We start from the raw sequence: 18,448 nt of genomic DNA on the forward strand, positions 1-18,448 counted from the left end.
TTGGTGCAATCTCAGCTCACTGCAAGCTCCACCTCCTGGGTTCAAGCAATTCTCGTGCCTCAGCCTCTCGAGTAGCTGGGACTACCAGTGCCCACCAAGAGCCTGGCTAATTTTTTTTTGTATTTTTAGTAGAGACAGGGTTTCACCATGTTGGTCAGGTTGGTCTCGAACTCCTGACCTCAGGTGATCTGCCTGCCTAGGCTTCCCAAAGTGCTGGGATTACAGGGGTTAGCCACCGTGCCAGGCCAATTATTTTTATCTCTAAATGAAATATTTCTTTGACATATTAAAAATGTTTTTAAAAATCTACTGTTTTCAAATTTCTTTGCAAATTTGGAAGTTCTTTGAGACAAAATGGTAACATGGCAGAGATAGCCAATACTAAGTGCTGGTGAGAATATAGAGCAACTGGAACTCTCATGCAAATCTTATGATTAGCAATTCCGCTCTATAGGAAGATACCTTTCAGAATGTACATATGTATGTGCATCAAAAGTGTTCAAAGTAGCACTCTTTATAGTATTCAAAATCTGAACACAACACAGCCATTAATGAGAGAATGAAAAATAAATTGTGGCATAACCATAGAGTGAAATACTATAAAATGATGATCATTACTGAACCAGAACTACCTGTAACAAAATGGATGAGTCTCACAAGGATTATGTTAAGTGATGGAAACCAGACACAGCGAGTACACACTTTACATTTATAAAAGGTTCAAAAACAGACAAAAGTAATTGATGCAGATAGGAATAGATAGTGTTTAAATTAAGGAGGATGGGCTGGGATGTCTATGAGGGACACCTCTTGCTGGATGATCTCTTGAGCCCAGGAATTGGAGACCAACTTGGATAACATAGTGAGACCCCATTTCTACAAAATATTTTAAAAATTATCCAGGTGTGGTGGAGCACACCTGTAGTCTCAGTTACTTGGGAGGCTGAGGTGGGCAGATGGCTTGAGCCTGAGAGGGCAAGGCTGCAATGATGCATGATTGCACCATTGAACTCCAGCCTAGGTGACAGAGGAACACCCTGCCTCAAAAAAGAAAAAAATTACTTAATCTAGTAATCCCACTCCTTGGTATATATCCAAAATAATTGAAAGCTGAATCTCTAAAAGACATTTGCATCACCATGTTCATTGTAGCAGTTGCTTATAAAATTCTAGTCTTAATCGGGGTGGTGGTTACATGGATGTGTTCAAATGGTGAAAACTAATTGGTCTGTAATTATTACACTTAGGATTTGCACATTTTAGATATGTATGTTTTGAGTTTTACTGTTTTTTAACAGTCTTAATAAATCTATGAAACAGCAATTTACACAGACCACATAAGAAATTTAAGGGAGTTGAAAGATCTGAGGAAATCACTCAGAATACAGCATGAAAAGATAAAACGTAAAATACAAAAACAGCATTAAGAGACATGGAGGTCAGAATAAAGAGATTCTATATATAGCTAGCAGAAGTTCCAAAATGAGAAAATGTAGAGGCTGAGTTAAGGCAATATCAAAGGGAATAAAAGCTTAGACTTTCACCTGTCTAATAAAACACACTGTCTCAGATGCAGGAAGAACAGTGTACCAATAACAGGGTGAATAAAAGGGTTTCTACAACTGTACTCGTTATAGGAAATTACTAGATATCAAAACGACCTTAAAAGCAACTAAAGAAAAATTCACAGTATCCATAAGAGCATTATAATTAGACTGAAAGAAGACTTACAAAGCAGCAATGTAATCCAACAGAAAGTGACATAATGTCTGTAAAATGTTGGGAGAAAATAACTGTCAAGCTAGAACCTTAAAGCAGGCTAAATTGCCTTTCAAGAAAGAGTGTGAAACATTTATAGACTAACCAACCCTGAAGGAGTTCCTAACTCACAGAACCTTACTGAAATAACTACACAAGTATGATGAAGTCACTGAACCAAAAGGTCCTTCTATGGTCCAGAATCAAATGGAGATATTGATTAAATTAAGACTGCGTCACATCATTTGTGCATGTTAAAAATGTAAAGGTATAAGAACTTCATATAATAAAAAGACAAAAAGAGAGTTAAAAACATTTGATCAACGAAACACAACAGAGGAAAAAAAGAGGAAAATGGTAAAGGTAAAACTCAGTAAACACACACACACACACACACACACACACACACACACCAATAAGACGACAGAAATAAAGCCAAATTCTCAGAAATCTAAATAAGTGTTATAAGATTAAACTTGCTTCTAATTGAATTTTGGAAATCTGTCTATGTCAACTTATAAGATAGAATTGTGGAAACCAAAAAAATGAAAAAATAAATTGAAAGAAATGAAACTAAATAAATGGAAAAGTATATATGCCAGGTAAATACTAATCAAGGAAAAGTTGATAGCTAATTTAATATCACTAATCAAAAATTAATATCACAACAAAATATTTCCAGACAAAAGTCATTGTTATAGAATACAAAAACAAGACAAAAAGTTTATCCAATGGACATATATGAAACCTGGTACCCAATAATTAAAGTAAATACATGGTTTATCAAATACAGTATACATAAAACATTTATAAACACCAATCAATTATCAAGCCATAAACTAAGTCACAACAGCTGCCAAAAAATTTATATAATGTTCATAATGTCACATGATCAAAATGCAGGTAAATAAGGAAAGAATGATGAAAAGGTCATTAAACACAATTTAAGTTAAAAACTTCTAAATCATGTGTGGGTTAAAGAAAAATTAATAATAAACTTGACAAAATACAACTGAACTTCAGTGAAAAAAATTATCCATCAAAATGTACAGGAATGCAGATTAAACAGTACTGGAAAATTTAGAGCCTTATATACATATTTTAGAAAGAAAAACATTCAAACAAATTCACTTATTCTCTTAAAAGAACAAAATACAAGGAAAAACACTGATCACAAGAAGCAATAAAGATGAAAAGAGTAATTAATAGAATTTTAGAAATCAAGAATACGAGAAAGAACATTTTCAAACCTGGTGTTCTAGAAGCTAATACGTTTGACAAACCACTGCAAGTGTTATCAAGAACAAAGGAGGAAAGGTAAAGTATTAGACACAATAAAAATAAAACCATGATAAAAATTTTGAAAAAAGATAAAAAACACTAAAAATAATTTCTTAAGTTTGTTGAAAATGTTGATGAAATTCATATTTTAAGTGTTTCAAAATGAAATAGCAAGCCTGAACTGCATAATAATAATTTCAATAACCAATAGTTAAAAATTTGCCCACTGATCAATAGCCAGGCCCAGATATTATTAAATAAGGGCCCCATTAAAGCTTTAAGGAGAGACAATTTCTATTTTGTACAAGTTGTTGCAGAATAGAAGGAGCACATTTTGCAACTTAATGCTATATTACTACATAAATCTTAATACCAAAGACAGGTAAGGACATCATCAAAAAAAAAAATTTAAGGTTGATTTTATTTACAAACTAAAATTTTAAAATCTAATTTAAAATGGAAAATACATAATAACCAATCACAATTCAAGGATGGTTTAACATCTGAGTACAAAGATAGCTTAAAATTAGAAAATCTTATTTTAATACATCATACAGATTTAAGGCAAAAACTTATTGAACAAGGTATTTGTGCAATAAAATAAATTGATAAATTCAGTATGCTTTCATGAAGAATAAAGGCTTTAAGCAAACCAGAAATCGATTAAAATTGTCCTAATCTCTTAATGATTATTTATTTTATAAGAAACAGCATACTACAGAGTAAATCATAAGAAGCATTTCCTTTTAATTCAGGAATAAGCTAGAGTGTTTGCTTCTGTAAATCAAAACAGAAATTAAATATACAAGAACTAGAAAAGAACAAAGCTGTCATCACTCACAAAGATAGTTAATCTATTATAGCAAATCTGAAAGAACACACATTATACATTAGCAAATGTGAGACTTCTGCAAGGTTGCTGAATATAAGATCAATATATGAAAATAAAGATAATATGTAACATATTTAATAACTATGCTTTGATCTAAGTCTAAAACAATCTGTAAGACTTTACTGAGAAAATTTTTAAATCATTGAAGAACAGAAATGTCTTAAATAAAAGAAGATAACAGACCATGTTCACTAATAAAAAATTTCAATGCTTAAAGGTAGATATTTTCCCTATAATTGTATAAACTAAATGCAACACTTATTGAATTCCCAAAAGGATTCCAAGGATAATATAGTCAACATAAAGTAATACGGTAACATAAAGAGCTACAAAAAGCTAAGTCAGCTTTGGCCAAGAAACAGAAGGAAAAAGTACAATTGAATATTATGATACTGCCATAGTGCTAAGCAAATTGAAGAATGTAATTAAATATAGAGCCTAGAAATAGATCCCTGTAATTATAAGAACTACACTTAGGAATTAGGTAACATTATAAATCAGATGGGAAAAAAGTGTTGGACAACTGACAAACTATATGGTTAAAATGGAAAAATAAATTCCTATTCAAATTATGCACACATACACAAACACATACACAAAATTAGATGAACTAAAGATCTGATGTGAAAAATAAAACTTTATAACTTTTAGAACAAAAAGAGAATAATTTTGTCATTAGAATAGAATAGTATTTTTAAGCGACAAATAATACAAACAATTTTCTTAAGACTGATAAATTTGATCACATGAAAGTTTAAAAATTCTGGGTTAGAAAATGCCATAAAACCAGACTGAGCAATATGGTGAGACCCTGCCACTACAAAAAAATTTTAAAATTAGCCAGGCATGATGGTGTGTGCCAGTAGTCCCACATACTCTGGAGGCTACGGCAGGAGGATGACTTGAGTTCAGTAGGTCACAACTGCAGTGTTTACACCACTGCACTCCAGCCTGAGTGACAGAGCAAAACCCTGTCTCCAGAAAAAAAAAAAAAAAAAAAAAGAGGCCTGGCGCAGTGGCTCGCGCCTGTAATCCCATCACTTTGGGAGGCCGAGGCGGGTGGATCACAACGTCAGGAGATTGAGGCCATTGGCTAACCCGGTGAAACCCCGTCTCTACTAAAAATACAAAAACTTAGCCGGGCGTGGTGGCGGGCGCCTGTAGTCCCAGCTACTCGGGAGGCTGAGGCAGGAGAATGGCGTGAACCCGGGAGGCGGAGCTTGCAGTGAGCCGAGATCGCGCCACTGCACTCCAGCCTGGGTGACAGAGCGAGACTCCGTCTCAAACAAAACAAAACAAAACAAAAAAGAAAGAAAGAAAGAAAAACAAGCAAAGAAAAGAAAAGAAGAGGCCATGAAAAAAGGAAAAGATAAGTCACTGACTACAATTAATAGGAACCCAAAACATGTGAAAACACACCACAAATCAACAAGCAAAACACCTACATTCAATGGAAAAATAACCAAATAATATAAACAAGCCATGCACGAAATTGGAAATACCAAATGGCCAAAAGTTATATAACAAAATAGGCAGGCTCACTAATAATTAGATAAAAGCACATGAAAATAACAATGAGACTCTACTGCATACCCAGAAGACTGAGAAAATTTGATAACAAGTACTGTTGAAAGATACAGGAAAACAAACTCTGCAACAATGCAGGACAAAGTAAAAACTTATACAATCAATTTTTGGAGACCAACTTGACAATATTTAGTAAAGTTGAAATGTCCATCCTATAGAATCTGGTAATTTCATTTTAGAATAAACACCCTAAAGAACTCCATATGTATGTATGAAAAATATATTCATAGTTATAGTTCTTGACAGCACTACCTATAATAGCAAAACAGCATAATGAAATTGAATGTCCACGTATATTTAGGAGGCTTTTTGTATAATGGAAAACCATACACACAGTCAAAAAGAAGCAAACTGAATATGTTTAGAGCAATTTTATTTTATTTTATTTTATTTTATGCTATGTTTTTATTTTATTTTATTTTATTTTATTTTATTATTTTATTGAGACAGAGTCTTGCTCTGTTGCCCAGGCTGGAGTGCAGTGGTGCAATCATGGCCCACCGCAGCCTCTAACTGCTGGGCTTAAGTGATCCCCCCAAGTAGCTAGGACTACAATTGCATGCAATCAAACCCAGCTAATCTTTATTTTTATATTGTAGAGATGGGGTCTTGCTGTGTTGCCCAGACTGGTCTCAAACCCCTGACCTCAAGTGATCCTTCCACTTTGGTCTCCCAAAGTGCTGGGATTACAGGCATGAGCCATCACACCCCTCTAAGAATGAACATTTTAAGAATCAAATTATTAGAGATCACGCATGCAGTATGATAACATTTATATACATTTAAACACAAAAAATGATACATAGCCCAAATGATATAGAGTATATGCAACTAGATGTAGATATATAAATATATGCAAAAAGCAGCCCTTGACATGTGTGAGCAAAGCTAACACTAACAACTAGGGTCTGGCCTGGAACTCACCTTTATGAGACTGATGACCTAGGCTTAATATTCTTCTACTTAACATAAGTAATTTTACATCAACATCAGACAAAGCCACCTTGTGATCATTATAGGCCAAAATAAAAACAAGTCTGAATTCATATTAAACGAAGGCAAACCAGGAATATTATCCAAACCACAAGTATGACCAAATCTCCTCTATTTATGCTTTCTTCTCTCTGAATGTCATTTCCTCTTCCCAGCTAATACGAGTGATTGTTGCTTCTCTACCGGTTACAGCTTTAGTTTTATCCTATTCTTCCCTTCTTTTAGGTAAGATTTGATAAGACATTCAATAATAGAATTACTTCTGCTCCCTAACAGTAAACATTTTGGAGCAAAGTCCCACTTCCTTGAGTCCTCCCAGACTTACCTAATGCAAGTCCAAATCTGTAATAAATCCTTTCTAACACCCTCTTACTGAGGTGCTCCACGCTTTCTTATGATGTGCATTCTCCATCATCGAAATGTACCGAACTTATTCAAATACAGATTTCCTGATGATCTTTGTTAGGAGGCATTAACCAGAATAAGTAATTAAAACAGAAACATACAGAAAAAAGTCATTCTAATTTCAGGACAGTAGTTATTCCTTGAGAAGCTGTAAGGGAGAAAAGAAGGTGGTGAGAATTTGAACTGCCTCTTAAAAACTGCATTGCTCTTTTAAGACATGTAAAGTATTGAACCAAATTTATACTTGGAATAGCAGAATCAGAGACTAGTCTGAAGCTTCAACTCATAATTTCAAAGCTCATTTAGATAATTATAGTACTAAATAAAGAATAAAATGAAAAGGCAAGGCTATGATTCATAATATTGCAAGCTGTGATGCTGCAGGATTGCCAGGAACAGAGATCAACAAGCAGTACAGCAAACTTCAATGTGGCTTTTGCCCGTTGTTATCTTGCATGTTGTATGTGTGTTGACACAGACTCAATAAAAATCAGAGGACTTGTTTGGGAAGCAGTCTAGTACTTTAAAACTACTATCAAGCATGTAACTTTGCCACCTTTTGGTAACTAAAGCGAACTACAATTTACATTCTCAAGAACAAAATTAACCAAATGGCATCTTGCTCATATGAATCCTACCTAATTGAGAGATAATATCACAGTCATTTATTATTTGAATAATTAAAATCCTTAAATAGGGACTCAAGATACCCTCTTATTTCATTCGAACTTACTTCATTAACCTTAAAAAATACATCTAGAAAAACAATCTGCTACTTATTGTTCCCTATCCCTTCCCTACTTTTTCTCACTTCTTGGTCATTATTTGTGCTTTCTTCTCTCTCAAATGTCCAATACTGTCTATCCTTCAACTTGTAATTCATGTGTCAACTATTTCATGAATTCGTAAGCAGCCCCAACTGGAGTAATGGTCACTACTGTGAAATCCTGTTGCACTCTATTTTTACTTCTTATACTTATTGTTCATTCTTTCATTCCTTTATTCAATAAATATTTTCATCCGCTTTGTAAGAGAGAGTGAATGACTAAATTTTCCACTACGGCTTTCATTTGCTTGATCCCTGCAGCTGTCTCTTCCTCCCATCCCCTCTGGCACATGACCTTCACCCAATTGCCCCTTCTCACCCTGTTGACATAATCCAAATTCCTCAAACAATGGCAGTGAATATACAAGAATCATCTTTGAGCAACTATTCCCCTAACTAGGTGAACTTCAACTACTTCCTCTTGCTAAACTCAATAAAAGCTCCATCTTCCAGATTTTTACCTATATTGTTCTGACTGATTTTCTTCCAGGGTTTCAATGTCAAGACTCAGATCAGGACTGTGTTTTCGGGTGCTTGGCATTTCATCATGCCAGACACTCTGTTGATGTCTCCTCTCTTTGGAGTCCCAGTGACTGGACAGTTGGGCTGGTCCTGCTCCTGACCACTGTTCTGCTCCCTTTGCTTGAAAGCACTATCTAAGCTTTTATTCTTCCATCTTAATTGTCCTTGGTGTAAGCTTTTTCATTTGCACTGTTTCGCTACTTAATGGGTCTCCCCCATGGGTAAGACAGGCATTGGAGACAGTGATGGTAAACCTACGAGCCTGATGCTCAGGTTCTCTTATTTTGAATCAATGTACTTGTGGGCTGCTATCCAGCTTCTTAAACTGTGGCAGGCTTTTATTAAGAACAACTTTGAACTTTATTGATGATACTAGAAAAACTTGGAATATGAAGAAAACAATCCTTTGTGATATGCCGTAGGAAAGAAGTTTCAAAATTTCAACTATTCAATGATCAGCGTTTTTTGAAGTAGCCTCTACAACTTAAGAAATTTCTAAAACTGATTCCCTTAAGAACTCCTTAGAAGAGGTAATAAAAGCATGGAGTACCTAAAATCCTAAGTTAAACACTTCTCCCTTTCTCCTGACCTTACTCTGATCAGCCTCCCTCCTGGCCTCCCTTAAGCTGACTGCCTTTTTCCTCTTGGTCTATTCTTCCTCCTGATCCTCCAGCACCTTCATGGGGTCCTCCTCTCTTTCCTTGGCCAGTTTTTCTTAAACTACCCCCCTGAATAGATAATATTCCTTCTTAATGTCTTATAAGACAGGTGGGGATGATAACTAACCTCATTAGTTTTATATCTTCAAATCTTTGTTCAGATCAGATTTGCATAATCTAGTTACGTTTCCTAACCTTCCTAAGTAAAAACAGAAGTTCACTGAAGAATATAAGTTTATTCTAGGAATGTGTAGTCTAAGATAACCTGATATCTATCAACTCATCTCCTTGTAGGACATGAAGATGCTAAAACTCGGTAAGAAACAGCAATATAAATTAATTAACAAAATGATATAAAATATAATGATCCACATTTGAGAGAGCTGCACACCTCACATTATATCTCTGAGATCATTCCTGTTGAAATGGATTGGTCAAAAATCCAATCCTTAAAAAAGACAGAGATTAAAAATAAATTAATCTCTTATTTCAGAGACCCCTTAACTCCTACCTCTGAGAATACTGTTGTCTCGGTGTGGCTGATAATTTCACAAGTGCTTTATCCACCTTCTTTGTTGATCTTAAAACTGAGATGGCAGATATAATTGGAAAACAGAAGATAAGATAGCAGACCGTCCTCATGTTAGAATTACATTTTTTTTTAGTTCTTTGAAGATACTTTTGCTCAGAAAAAAAAGGAAAAGTGATAGACCAAATTAAGTGTTCTCAGCAACTACTAAGTCCAAGTGGGAAATCATCTATATCTAATCTATATGAAGATACTTCTGTATATAGCGAAAAAGCGAGGAAGGGGTGCTAAAGAACAATTGCTCTGCCTTAGCTCGAAAGACGGAGTCACAAAATATAAAAGACTAACTCTGTCTGATAGAGTGACTCCCCTCTGAGGAAATAGCTGCTCCATTCTGCCCACAATTGCTTTTCATGAAAAGAAAGAGATTTTTATGCATGCAAAAAGAGTGTGTTCCATGGTTAATAATGTCTTCCAGTTAATAATGAGACTACATTTTCTACCCTTCTACCTTTCATCATTCCTAATCCAGAGTAACCTGCACAAACAACCAGAATACAAGGATTTTAATGTTAGTAGTATATATTTTTAATAGTAAAACAACAGAAACTCCTCAAAAATCTGTCAAAAGGGGAGTGGTTAAATCATTTTAGCTAATTAATTTCAAACACACTCTAGTATCATTTAGGAGGAAAATTCATACACAAAATATTATACAAAGAATACATGACCCCATTTTCTTATATAAGGGTCTTCGAAGTTCAAAAAGAGATTAAGTATCACATCATGCATCTACTAAGTGGCAGGTCCAAGTTTTAAACCCATTCTCTGTTTCTAAAAGTCAAAACACTATTACTGTAACACACTGCTTCCCAAATCAGCATACAGTATTGATAAGACATGTTACAACTGGTGTCTTACCATCCCTTTTTTTACTGTGTTACTTTGTGTTTCAGGGGACCCAGAATGCGATAGAGTGAGAAACCATGAATCAGTGAACTTTAAAGCAAACTCAAATACTTAAAGGCAAAACAAAATCTTCTTTGATCTTTAGAACGAAATCATCTTGTGATTCAGTATGCCAGTGAATGACTTGAGATGCCACCAGTGTAGCCAACTTGCTTTTAAATATGTGACCCATTTTGCTCTGTTTGGTAAGCTTCTATAAGGGCTGGAATAAACTAAATGACTCCATTTGGTTGCTATAAAGAATACGTGATTCAAAATCCTATTTATATTTTTCTCAGAATAAATTTAGGTTAATTTCAATTAAAGTAATACTGATATAAACAATGCATCCTATCTTTTCAAAAAAAAATGGTGAATAAGTTAACTTTTCTTATTGCCAATTGGAAAAAAACTAAGAACTTGGAAGGTAACTAACATTTCAAAAGTGTTACATGTTCTTTGCAGAAAATTTTGAAAACACAGATGAGGAAAAATAATATCTACAGGTATGTATATCACCAAGAGATATATAGTTACTAATAAATTTAAACAGATGACATGTTATGAACAAGTTAAAATTCCAAATCAACCTATTAATATAGTAACAGTAGGATATTGGTAAAGTCTCAACTGTAGAAGATACAATTAATCAATGTCACAAGTACTTAATAACATAGAAATTGTTGAAAATGGAATATTTATTTGGTTTGCAATATTTTCCAAATTCTGTATTAAGTATACTGTATATGATGTATGGGTATAATAGTGCATTTTTTATAATTACCTCAAGTTAAAATATTTCCTAACAGCTTCTTTAGTAACTCTTCATAATCATACCTTGGCATAAACCCTGAAATATTTGATCTACTTTGCTTTTTATTTTATTATGTTTTCTATTACATTGGCTTTTATTAATCCTGAATCTCTCCATCTGTGGCCTTTTCCTATGACCTTTACTAAGCAAAGTTGCTGTTAACATCTGGTTGTTAAAATATAATTTGTAGTAGCTTTGTAAATAAAAAAGCATGAACCACATATTATTACTTTTTCAAAGGATTTATAAATATGAGTCAGTAAACTCACTAGTTTCCATCCTGGAAGAGTGGCAGGAAATAAGACTTTTATCTTTTGGGGAAGCTTTACATTTCAGGATGATGAAGTCTCAGGGGGTTTTGGGGGACTCAAGGTAGATGGTAAGATCCCACATCGGTCTGCTTTGGTGACCACAGACACTTAGCCCAATCCATATAGTTCCTCAGGCCACAAAGTTCTGGGGTCTCTATGATAAACTTTTTAGGGTCACAGGTACCTAGCATCCTGCCTCCCTAAATGCACCAGAAAATTATCCTCTGAGATCATTCAACCTGCTCGGGGAGGTGCCTGGGATTCTGATGTGAGTTCAGCTATTCCTGAGATCCAGAGATCTCTGCCCCCTTTGAAGCCTTAAGCCTTGATCTAACTCTTCAAAAGCCTTATTACTTCGAATTCTGTCTTCACTCTACCCCAGTTATGGACCCAACACTATTTCTTTAAAGAGTTTAAGAAAATTCAAAAAGCCTTTAACTCCAAAAGGCTTCTGTTTCTGTTTTCTGCTTCTGTTTCTGTCTTCTGCTTCTGTTTTCTGCCTTGCAAAAATCTCCCCATTAGATAGGCACCACAGGCCCTGTCTATCTTCTTGGGGTGGGGGCAGGAGACAGGGTAGAATCTGGGGAGAAATACATAAAATAATATCTTGGTAAAGCAACTTGCCATCACATTTGTTATTCAAGGCCATATTCTGTATTAGTCAATGAAAAGACATTGATGTTTGACAGGACTTTTGGTTCATTTGTTTGTTTCAAATCACCCAGAAATCCTCTTCTTTGAGGTGGCATCTTTCATTTGAATAGTGTATCAGGGAAAATGATTATATTCACTGAAAATGTTTAATTCAAGATGATTAACTCAAGCACTTAAAGATCTCGCTTGCCTCATGAATCAGTCAGGGCCCAACATAGAAAACAAAAAGCATTCTAAGCATTTAAATAAAAAAAGTTAATACAGGGAATAAGATGAATAGGGGACAGAAGAGCCAAGAAGCCACACAGAAGACAGGGAGACATCCTCGGGATTAGGAAATGTAGGAAGCTGGTGTCCCGCCTGGGCTGGAGGGAGGAGGTGATGCTTGTGGTGTCCAGGGTCAGTGCAAGTGGCTGAAACCAGGATGGGCTTACATTGGAAGCTAGAGCCTCAGAGGAGCTGCATTTGAGAGGTGCCACTGAAGTCAGAGAACAAGGATAATAAATACCCTGGCTTCTCCTTACTTCCCACTCTCCAGTCTCACTCCAGTGCCTCCCACTGATGGAATCCAGCTGAAAGGAAGCCAGCTGACAGGAAAGCCTGTGAAATGCGGTCTGCAGAGGTCAGGTCTCTTGTATATTGAGAAGGGGAGAGGTGAGGAATGGACCTTCCTGCATGCAGTCCAGAGACCAGCATATTTAAGAATTCTCAATACAACATAGGACAGGATTCTACTCATTTATTGCACAATGTTTCTACTACCCCTGGATTCCTTTAGTGAGTTTATTTCTTGCTTAAACTGTAAAAACGTTAGAGACGCATTCTTTGGAATATAAAATATTTAAGATTAGGGAGGCATGCACTTGAGAACTTAAGAAAGAAGAGTTTAGTACTAGACTCTACATTTCTTTTTATTCTAAAATCTCTCCCAGAAATTTTAAAATGTGGCTAGAAATGCATTGTTAATTGGGTCAATTGAGCTACTTTGGTTAAAGAATAAAATCAGCCTAGATTTCAGAACTGAAGAATCAGGTCCTCTGTACAAGCTAGTGATTCTAAACATTGACTTTACTTAAATTAGAATCCCTCTTCTCTTGGCAACATTAATGATACCTGTTATATTTTACTAAAGTTGGCAAGTAACACAACACTAAGCCTCTCTTCTCAATTTCAAATTGTAAATAATGAGAGACAGGCAAGATAACAATACCTTAAATCAGAATTATACCATGGTAGTTTGGTATTATAAGCTAATTTTGATAAATAAAAGCTATCACTCTGAGAGAAACCTTCTAGCTGCCTTAATCATTTACCCCTTAAACCAGTGCAACTGATTTCTCCATACCAATCCTGTCTTCTTTCATCTATCACATAAATTTTAAAATGATCTATATAAAATGTAAATTTGATTATGTCATTCCTCTGCCTATATCACTTCAGTGGTTCATCACTGAACGGATAAAACTCAAACATTTCCATATATAATTACAAGTTCCCCGAGACCTGACACCCAACTACCTCTGACCTACTTCTGTTTTTGACCTTGAACCTCTATGAATTCCAAGCTGCTTCTTACTTACTATATTCACTGGGTCTCAGAGGGTTTGTTTATGGTACATCTTTTATGGAAACATTTGTCTGATTTCCCTCTTCTGGTTGATACCCATGTAGATTCAGCCCCAGTAAGGGATTCTAATGCCCAAGAATGACCTTGCAAACACAGGCCCTCGGGGAATATGTTCACCATTGTAATGCTTGCACTGTGATGTGACTGTCTGTTTCTATTTCTACCTCTCAAACATTCTGAGAACCCCTTGGGAGCAGGATTCACACCTTATTCTTCCTTGGTAAAACTACCAATTATGTGAGGCACACAATGGCCCTCAAACAATATGTGCTAAATGAAAGACTAAATACTACCAAAATATTCCAAACTGACTTCTATTCTCTCCCTTCTGACATTAATTATACAAATAGCCATCAAAGTTATGCTTCAAAATAAATAAATAAGATCATGTCATTTCTCTCTAGTAACATTGCTGATGCTGTCCATGAACCTATAGGTCACAAGGATTCGATTATTCATTCTTCAACACTATTTGTCCAACACCTAAGAGTTTGCCAGGTACCGTTCTCAGTACTAGAGTCTAAATAATGAATAAACAGACAGGTTTCCATGCTCATGGAACTGACTTTCTATGCTGTTTCACACCTTTCCTTCCTTAGATACTGTACTGCTTCTTTTGTTAAGCAAAACCTTAGTCACTTTTCAGTCCATGTTTAGATGCCACATATTCTTCCACACCCACAGATGAATTATTTGCTTCTTCCTCTCCCTTCTATTGCGCAGAATTCATGTTTCTACTAAACAACTTAAAACTGTATTATGTAATTTTGTATTTATTTGCTTTTCCTGTAGTATTCTCCTAGTCCCATTAAGGCAGAGATAAAGAACTTGCATAAAGACAATATAAAATAGTTCTACAATTAAATAGTACAAAACAATTTTTTAAATGAAAAAAGCCTTTGAAGAGGCACTTCACAAATTAAGATATATAAATAGACAATAAATACATGATAAGTGCTAAGCATCATTAGTAAGTAGGGAAATACAAATAAAATCATTTAAAAATAAGACAGTGGAGGAATAACATTAGCTAATTTCAAATTATACTACAGAGTTATGATAAACAAAACAGCATGATACTGGCATAAAAACAAACACACAGACCAATGGAACAGAGTAAAGAACACAGAAATAAATCCACACATCTATAGTGAACTCATTTTAAACAAAGGTGCCAAGAACATACACTTGGGGAAGAGAGTCTCTTTAATAAATGATGCTGGCAAAATTGGATATGCATATGCAGAAGAATGAAACCTTACTACACCCCTATCTCTCGCCATATACAAAAATCAAATCAAAATAGATTAAAGACTTAAATCTAAAACCTCCGACAATGAATCTACCACAAAAAAAAAATGGGGAAAATCTACAGGACATTGATCTCAGCAAAATTTCTTGAGCAATACCTCACAAGCACAGGCAACCAAAGCAAAAATGGACAAATGAGATCACATCAAGTTAAAAAGCTTCTGCACAGCAAAGGATCTAATCAACAAAGTGAAGAGAAAACCCACAGAATGGGAGAAGATATTTGCAAATTACCCATCTGACACAGGATTAATAACCAGAATATGGCCAGGCACAGTGACTCACACCTGTAATCCCAGCATGTTGGGAGGCCGAGGCAGGCGGATCACCTGAGATCAGGAGTTCAAGATCAGCCTGGTGAAACCCTGTCTCTAGTAAAAATACAAAAAAGTTAGTCAGGCGTGGTGGTGGGCACCTGTAATCCCAGCTACTTGGGAGGCTGAGGCAGAAGAATCTCTTGAACCCAGGAGGCGGAGGTTGCAGTGAGCCAAGATCGCACCACTGCACTCCAGTCTGGGTGACAAGAGCAAGACTCTGTCTTAAAAAAAAAAAAAAAAAAAAAAGAGAAGAAAAGAAAAGAAGGAAAGGAAAGGAAAGGAAAAAGCCAGAATATATAAGAAGCTCTATAGGAGAAAATCTAATAATCCGGTCAAAAAATGGGCAAAAAATATGAACAAACCCATCTCAAAAGAAGACATACAAATGGCAAAAAAAAAAAGCATGTGAAAAAGTGCTCAACATCATTGATCATCAGAGAAATGCAAATCAAAACTGCAATGAGATATCATCTCACCCCAGTTAAAATGGCTTTTATCCAAAAGATAGGCAATAACAAATGCTGGCAAGGATGTGGAGAAAAGGGAGCCCTTGTACACTGTTGGTGGGAATGTACACTAGTACAACCACTATGGAAAACCGTTAAGAGCTTCCTCAGAAACCTAAAAATAGAGCTGCCATATGATCCAACAATCCCACTGCTTGGTAGATACCCCAAATAAAGGAAATCAGTATATCAAAGAGATAGCTGCACTCCTATGTTTGTTGCAGCACTGTTTACAATAGCTAATATTTGGAAGCAACCTACATGTCCATCAACAGATGAATGGATAAAGAAAATGTGGTATAGATACACAATGGAGTACTATTCAGCCATAAAAAAGAATGAGATCCAGTCATTTGCAACAGCATGGATAGAGCTGGAGATTACTATGTTAAGTGAAATAAGCCAGGCACAGAAATACAAATATCATATGTCCTTACCTATCTGTGGGATCTAAAAATCAAAACAATTGAACTCATGGACATAGAGAGTGGAGAATGATTACCAGAGGCTGGGAGGGATAGTGGGGGGCTGAGGGCGAAGTTGGGGGCAGCAGAAGTGGGGGTGGTTAACAGGTACAAAAAAGCATTAGAAAGAATGAAAAAGACATAGTATTTGATAGAACCACAGAGTAACTGCAGTCAATAGTAATTTAATTGCATATTTTAAAATAACTTAAGAATGTAATTGAGTTGTTTGTAACTCAAAGGATAAATGCTCGAGAGGATGAATACCTCATTCTCCATGATGTGCTTATTTTATATTGCATGCCTGTATCAAAATATTTCATGTACCCCATAAATACATACACCTACTATGTACTCACAAATATTAAAAATAGAAAAATTAAAAATAAAATGAGATAGGATTATAACATTAGAGTAGCTACCATTAAAAAGAATAAAACACCAAAGGTTAGCTAGGATACAGAATTATCAGAACTCTCATATATTTTTTGGTGGGAGTGTAAATTTATAACTATTTTAGAAAAAGCTTTATAATTTTCTTTTTTTCTTTTTCTTTTTTTTTCTTTTTTTCTTTTTTTTTTTTTTTTTTTTTTGGACAGAGACTCACTCTGTCTCCCAGGCTGGAGTGCAGTGGTGTAATGCAACCTCCGCCTCCTGGGTTCAAGCAATTCTCCTATCTCAGCCTCCCAAGTAGCTGGGATTACAGGCACCCGCCACCACGCCCAGCTAATTTTTGTATTTTTTAGTAGAGATGAGCTTTCACCATGTTGGCCAGGCTAGTCTTGAACCCCTGACCTAAGGTGATCCACCCACCTCAGCCTCCGAAAGTGCTGAGATTACAGGTGTGAGCCACCATGCCCAGCCTATAATTTTCTTAAAAAGTTAAATTAAAGGGTAAAATATTCCTCAACCCAATAACTCCACTTTTAGGTTTTTATCCAATAGAAATGAAAATAAATGGAAACAAAAAGATGTGGACAAGAATGTGTGTAGCACCTTTTTTTGTAGTAGTCTAAAACTAGAAACAATCCAAAAGTCCATCAGCAAAAGGATGGATAAAAATTTGAAGTATTCTCATACAAGATGCTACTCTGGAATAAAAAAGAACAAATTACTGATATGGGGAACAACCTGGATGCCTTTCATAACCATTACGCTGAATGAAAAAAGCTGAACAAAAAGAATACATGGTTATGATATGGGAGCTAAAAAGAACTTATTTAGGTAGTTAGTGAGGGTAAGAGATTCATTGGTAAGGTTTCCCTTTTAATAAAAAGCAGCCTCCAAATCATTTATTTCCTAAAAAGAGCAGCCTGAAAAATTAAGCTGTAGACATAGATAAGCAAGTTGGAAGCTTGCATGGATGAATGTCAGCAGCTGTGCCAATAGGAAAAGGCTACCTGGGGGCCAGACATGTTCAACATGCAGGCTCCATCTTTCCTTTCTTTGTCACCATATGTACAGTAAGGAATAGGCAACATGGCATCGGACAGGTAGAGAACCATCTGCAAAATAAAAGATTTGGGTGGAGTGGCCAGATTCTTCCTCGCTATACAAATGGCTCACCTGGTCCAACCAATCTTGTTTGTCCTATGTAAATCAGACACCGCCTCCTCAAGCTCATCTATAAAACCCCGTGCATTTCGAGAAGGAACCAGCAACCCATTTTTCTCCGGGACCCCTCTCTCTGCAGCAGAGAGAGCTCTTCTCTTTCTTTCACCTATTAAACTTCTGCTCTTAACGTCACGCTGGTGTGTTTGCGTCCTAGTTTTCCGTGGCAATGGGAAAACGAAACTCAGCTATTACCCCAGATGAACGACACAGCTTCCGTTATGATTCCATTTTTATAAAGCTCTAGAATAACAGCTAATCTATGATAAATAAGTATAGAAATAAAGATATCTAAATATGTACATACGTTTTCTAGAGAGAGCTGAGAAGCAACAACACGCTAATAACAGTAAGTAAATCTATAACCCAGATCTTGGTTTCTGAATATTAATCTTCACTAAAAGAAACCACGGCTCCTTAGAGAAATGATTGA

The 18,448-nt window shown here is 35.6% G+C and overlaps 1 protein-coding gene across 6 annotated transcripts in view; it reads right to left on the reverse strand.

Moving 5' to 3' along the window:
• Positions 1-18,448, reverse strand: part of GPM6A (glycoprotein M6A) — a 368,138-nt gene that overhangs the window by 250,617 nt on the left and 99,073 nt on the right. The window contains exon 1 of one of the 6 annotated variants that reach the window (XM_057302217.2): positions 6,837-6,857. The exons of the other annotated variants lie outside the window; for them this stretch is intronic. The gene's annotated coding sequence lies outside the window, so the exon portion shown is untranslated. Of the gene's footprint in view, positions 1-6,836; positions 6,858-18,448 lie in introns of those variants that run through there. 6 annotated transcript variants of the gene reach the window in all.

This window comes from Pan paniscus, chromosome 3 (assembly GCF_029289425.2).
Source record: "Pan paniscus chromosome 3, NHGRI_mPanPan1-v2.0_pri, whole genome shotgun sequence".
In the NCBI taxonomy this organism is placed as follows: domain Eukaryota; kingdom Metazoa; phylum Chordata; class Mammalia; order Primates; family Hominidae; genus Pan; species Pan paniscus.